Below are 7,065 nucleotides of genomic sequence, written 5' to 3' on the forward strand. Positions count from 1 at the left end.
GGATGAGGAAACAAAGGGACAATACAATTAATATCTCAGTTAGCGTATTGGAAGTTTAAAATGAGAAAATTCGAGATCCTGTTACATCCCCAACATAGCAAGGACAACATGCAAAGAAGTATCTTTTTTTTTTCCATTTGAACACTTTCTTTTAAAAACATGGCAATATTGCATTTATATCTAGCATTTTGAGAGTACAAAATATAAGGAGAAAGCAATTTTTTTAATGTTGTTTTCTGGTGAACTCTTATGCATTCAATTACATAGCCTATTTCCTTTTTTCACTATATGTAAATAGTAGTGATACTTTGCTTCATGACAATAGGAAGTCTAAGCTCAAGCATTTTCTACAAGATTCATTTGGTAATTGTATTTAACCTTTTCAATTATGATATTAAGTTTCTTCTTTGATTTCAAAATTTTTATTGAGCGTTTCTTCTCTTGCTTCATTGTTTTCATTTCTGGTTAAAATCTCTAGTCAAAATCAAGTTGAAATTTTAATTTAGTTGTAAAAAGCTCAATTCAGTTGCCTCTGACACCAATGTGATGCATGTTCACCTAGGAGGAGATTCAAAGACTCCGATGTTTGTACAAATTAGTCCACATGACAATGACATGAGAGAAACTACCAGCTTTTTGAACTTTTCCAGCTGAGTTTGAGGATCACAGCTTGTTCCTACTCAGAGATAACAAGATGCTAGTGAAGTTTTAAAGGATAAACAAATGTTATCCTCTAGTAACTTTATTCACATATATTGAGAGGATTAGACAAGATAGAAAAGAGGTAAAGAGTATGAAAGAGAGCTTGCAAAATATGGAGATCAAATTCAAGGGAAGGGAACATATGTGCATAAATATTTAGGAGAAGGTTGAGATGACTTGTTTTTTGTTTACTTTAATTTGAAAAACTAGTAATAATGACCTTGGAGTATGCTAAAAATGTTCAAACAATTAAATGGCTCTTACAAATAAAATAAATTGAAGCTCAACTGATAAAGGATAGGAAGGCTTAGGCTATATGTGAGACTGAGTTGAGAAACCATCAACATTGTTTAGAAAAGATGCCTGACTATAAGACTCCATTTCTAAAATCCTTTCTGTGTATGTAAATGCTTTCAACAAACTTGTTTCTAGTCTAGTAGTGCATCCGAAATTCCAAAATTGTACTACTACCCTTCCCTTGTCCCTATAGGTCATTGTGAGGTCATCCAAATTCAGAAACAACTGTAGCTCAACCAAATTCAGAAACAATTGTTAAATTGGATTTTTTTCCCATGTTATCGATTAATAGATAAGTGTCGGTAATGATTGCAGTGCAACATATTTATTTTAGGAGATGACAAGGACCAAAACTAAATCTCTTTCTATCGAAAAGGAGAAATTTACATTCCAATTGTCACTTCAGGTTGTAAGTATTCTCACTCATTTAAGGTCCCTGTTTTAGTACTACTAACACAACCAAATCATTCAACAATTGTGCTTTGGCTGATATAGCCCCAATTCATGAGTGAGTTTCGTGAAGAGTCTATGTCATGCAGAAATAACTTATCATTTGTTCCTATTCCTTCCTTGGGGTCCACCCCATGAATCATTTATTACACCTTTTCATGGAGAGACATGTTTATTGATGATGATGTCACCCTTGGAGGCATTTCTACTCACATGTGTGGATTATTTGAAGCTATTTTTCATATTTAGTCTTTATAGAGAATATCTTTGGGGGTTGACTTGTTGACCCAACCACCTTGTATCATGGGTTTAGTACATTTTAAGGCTTTTAGCCTAATTATGATTTGAATAACTTGGTTTTCCTATTATAAAAAGGGGGACAATTTACATCATTGTTAGATTGTCACACTTGAATCATACATTCTCTTGATTAGTGATTCTTCTTTCTTGTGGGCTATGGAGGCCTGGTTGAACAACTTCACTTAGGTGGCACTGGAATGTGATATAATCTCTTTTCATGGATGCTTATGGTGGATGTTGGATGATGCATATCGAAGTTATTTTATTTTCTTTATATTCGTATTATGTTCCATGGGATGAAAGTTCATGTGCTATGTTAGTTTATTTGGTATTTGCTTCAATTATCCTTTGTTGAAATAAACCCTTCTTCCAAGTATTTGAGGAATAGAGATATGTTTTTCTTTCTCTTAACCATCCCGAAAATTGAGAACCTAAATCTCACATTTTGAAAAGTAGATATTGATGGGATTCCTCAATCTTACAAAGTTGATATTTCAAATTTTTTCTCACACAAATGCCTAAAAATAAAAATAATTGCATAAATTTTTTACTTCTATCTTCTATACTATTCTTTCCTATGCTGCCCCCTTACTGCCTGTCCTTTCAAACATGTGGTACACTTGATAATTAATTATCCTAGTGAAACCGCAAATGCTGCATTAGCCTCCAAAGCTTGTGATACGGCTTCCACTCCCAAAAAATTAACACCAAAAAAATAATCATAATATTTTTATTAAATCAAGATAAAATGTTATGTAGATTTAGTAAACTATTCGACCTTTATTATATTTACTTCCATAAACAAATGTGAAGGCCTCCATTTCCAACCAGATTTTTCAAGAGATGGCTTTGACACTTTATCAGAATTTATTTATGTGGAAGATTATAGATGTAGCATCCTCCATCGCATAAATAACTGCATTTTGCATGCAGACGACTACGCCGTGTGCGCATCGACTTCAAAGTCTATGGGTAATGCTTTCCTAACTAGTCTAGCTTTACACTTAAATAGATTTAATCCTATTCCAGATTAAAATCGATCTGCCTGGTTTCTATTTTTCCAATAAATATTGCCATTTAAAACTAACAATCTGATTTGATACTCATGGCTGAAGTAATCATCTAAGTTTGTAACCCTAACCATTATCGAGAATGTTCGACGCATCAGGTGGTGGTGGGAAAAATTGTCGTAAAGAATGAAGCTTTAACTAAAAAAAATTGGGAAATAAAACATAAAACGTGGAGTAGAATTGATTAGAAAAAAAATACATAGAATTTTTTATCCCTATAGCTATTAAATATTGTTTTGGTTTTTTTGGTTGAAATTATGTTAATATGACTGTGATTAAAAAATTGTAAAATTTCTCAACTTTAATTTTGTATATTAAAATTTAATATTTTATTATATTATTTTAATTTAATTTTTTCTTGCATTTAAATTAAACATATTATTGCTTAATGTATAAATTAACGTGTCAAAAGTACAAAAGTCTCGTTATAATTAATGGTCTTGCCCTGATCAAAAAGTACATTGAGTCTTTTTGCATTATATAGTATCACTATATTTCTATATAAAATGGAAATTGCATACAGAACAAAACGTATGATATTTAAGTTTTGGGAACCGCTTAATCCCGTGGGTTAAAGGAAAACTAAGTCACTTTTTACGGATGTTCTTTGTATATTATTTTTTGGATGATTGAAAGTGCAATTCTATTCTATTACATTTGTGATTTGTATTGTTATTTTTTATTTATAAGTAGCGGCGCCATAAATTTCATTTAATGAAAATGCTTTCACAATGATCATCTTAAATGACAACAAATAACTAGCTTGCTATCGGGTCTTATTTTACAAAAATAAACAATCATGAAAATTATTTATTTCTTACAACAAATCAAAGAACCCTCTCCAAATATCACCACTTGAAAATAAAAATTACTATTGATAGCACCACTTTCACTCACAATGATAAAAATGACAATATTTGTATTAAATAAATACAACCCATTGGTCAGCTCTACGAAAGAGAGTCTAAACAGGAGAGTCTGGCTCTGCAGAATGCTCTACGTTGTTCATGCACATTACACATTAAATAGAAAACATGGTTTTAGGGAAGTTAGAACAACATCCTAAGAAATAGAAACTAATTCCTATCTTGAGGTTACGTGAACCAACTCTACCTATTCTAGGATATTCTCCATTATCTTCAACACTCCCCCTTAATGGAGAATGGATTCACAAATATGCCTAACATCTCCCTAAACATTTGAAACTTAACTTTTCCAAGAGGCTTAGTGAAAATGTCTACAACATTATCACATGTATTACAATATTCCAAATGGATTTCTTTGGATTGCACTTTCTCCCTCACAAAGTGGAATTATGTATCAATATGTTTAGTGTTTTTTGTGAAACACCTGATTATTAGCAAGTTTGATTGAACTCTAATTGTCGCATCTGATTGTTGTTGCGTCTACTTGTTCTTCCCCAACATCCTGGAGAAGCCTCCACTACCAAAATGCCTCACACATTGTTGCACACATGGCTTGATACTCTACTTCCGCTGAGGACAAGGAGACTGTGTTCTGCTTCTTGCTATTCCATGTGATCACCCCGGATCCAATGCTGAATGCATAACCTATTATAGATCTGTGATCATCCTCATTTCCAGCCCAATCTAAATCTGCAAATCCTGCCAATCTAACATTAGAGGAGTTAGTGTAAATAATACCATAATGTACAGTACCTTGTAGATACCTCAAAACACTTTTCACTGCATTCCAATGGCTTTCAAGTGGCTTAGACATAAATTGACTTAGCACACTGACTGCATAAGCCAAATCAGGTCTAGTGGTGGTTAGGTAGATTAGACTCCCAACCAAGTATTTATAAAGTGTTGCATCCACCACTTTTGAGCCATCCTCACACTGCAATTTGATGATCTGCTGCAATGGTACCGCTGCAAGCTTACACTGATCCATCCTAAACTTTTCTAACAGGCCTTTCACATACTTTGCTTGAAATAGAAATGTTTGACCTGAATCTCTCCAAATCACAAGACCTAAATAGTATCTGAGTTCACCAAGGCGTTTCATTTCAAACACCTGTGACATCTATCGCTTGATTTCATCGATTAGATATGTAGCATCACCTGTAATGATCAAATCATCTACATACAATGAAATCAACACTACGCACCCTCGTTCATGTTTCATAGTGTAAAGATTAGGGTCATTTTTACTTCTACTATAGCCATCTTGCAGAAAAAATGAATCAATCTTTTCATACCATGACCTAGGAGCTTGTTTTAGTCCATAAAGTGTTTTCTTCAATTTATAGACTAAATGTTCCTTTCCTTTCTGGACAAACCCTTTTGGTTGCTCTAGATAAACCTCTTCTTTTAGTTCTCCATTCAAAAATGCAGACTTTACATCTAGTTGGTGTATCATCCAATGTTTCTTAGTAGCTAAAGCGATTAACATTCTGATAGTATTCAATTTAGCTATAGGGGCGAAGGTTTATTCATAGTCTATCCCTTCTTTTTATGAGTACCCCTTTGCTACCAACCTAGCTTTTAGTTTTTCTATGGTTCCATCTGCATTAATCTTCGGTTTATATAACCATTTACAACCTATGGTTTGTTTTCCTCTAGGAAGTTCAACCAATTCCCAAGTGTTATTTCTGATTATTGAATCATATTCCTGTTCCATGGCTATTTTCCATTCACTACATTCATTTGCTTCTTTATAACTAGACGGTTCAACCACATTCATCATACTAGTTATAAAATCATTTTCCCTATATCTTGCAGGCAATTGAGCTTTCCTACCTGATCTCTTCAGTGGTGGGGTGGCTTCAAACCTTATTTGATCATCCTTTTCTTTTTCTTCCTACTGTTGTTGATGCTGCTATTGCTGCTGTTGTTGTTGTTACTGTTGTTGTTGTTATTCATCCTCTGCCTTTGTCTGCTACTGACCTTGATTGTTCTTTGCTTCTTCTTCCACCAAGTACGGAATGTCCCATTCCTCATTGTGCTCAACAGATTCTTCATGATCCTACTCATGGAATTTGACATCTCTACTAAATCTTGTGAGTAGAGGGATTAAATAATCTGTAAGCTTTACACTGTAAACAACACCCTATAAAGGTACATCTGATGGCTTTTGAATCTAATTTTCTTCTATCTTCCTTTGGAATGTGGGCAAATGCTTTAGATCCAAATATTCTTAAGTGTTTTACTGCAGGCTTAAATCCATATAATGCTTCATAAGGAGTTTTAGACTCAAGACTCTTTGTAGGACTCCTATTTTTCAAATAAATTGCAATATTCACGATTTTAGCCCAAAAACCATTCGAAAGATTCTTACTGTTCAACATACTTCTAGCACATTCCACCACTGTTCTATTCTTTCTTTTTGTTACTCCATTCTGCTGTGGAGTATGGGGTACTGTGAACTGCTGCAAAATTCCATGATCTTTACAATACTTGATAAGCTCATCCTTCCTGTATTCTCCCCCTTGATTAGAACAGAGAATTTTTATATGTTTCCCAGTTTGTCTTTCAATCATATTTTTAAACTGATTCAAGTATTCGAATGTATGGCTTTTCTTACTTAAGAAATACACCCAAAAAAACTTCGTACAGTCATCGATAAACAGTAGAAAATATAGTGCACCTCGTAATGACTTTGTTTGCATGGATCCACACAGGTTTAGATGCACTAATTCAAGTATATCCCTTTGTTTCTTTTCTACTCGAACAGAGAATTCTTCTCTATGCATTTTTCCTAATGTACAGGCATCACAATCATTATGTACATGCTTTAGCATAGGAAGATCTCTTACCATTTCCTTCTTTTGTAGTAACATCAAATCATTGTAGTTGATGTGGCCAAATCTCTGATGCCATAGCTCTTTTGTAGTCAAGCTCACTGTTGTCAATGCTAAAACTAGTGCAGGTCTTACATCCAACTTGTACAGTCCTAGTCATATTCTTCCCTTCCTCCCCTCCCTCGTTTATAGCTTGTTCTTGTTTTCTTATTAGTAAGTTTCCCCTTGTTATTCCATGTCCTTTGGCCTTTGTTCTTTGATGAGTTGTTGATATAGTATGAGGTATTTTAGTAGCATTTAGTTTATGCTATTAGTTATATACTAATAATTTTAACTTAATTAATAAAGAAAAATAATTACTTTAATATTGAAATCGATCTATGATAATATGTTAATTTAACAATTAAATAAACAATTAATTAAATCTAAATATTTAAAATATTATAGTTTTATTCTTTCTAACACTTAAATTATTCTAATATT

This window comes from Pinus tabuliformis, chromosome 3_2, assembly GCF_031772625.1.
Source record: "Pinus tabuliformis cultivar Carrire ecotype Pingquan chromosome 3_2, CPIR1, whole genome shotgun sequence".
Lineage (NCBI taxonomy): Eukaryota > Viridiplantae > Streptophyta > Pinopsida > Pinales > Pinaceae > Pinus > Pinus tabuliformis.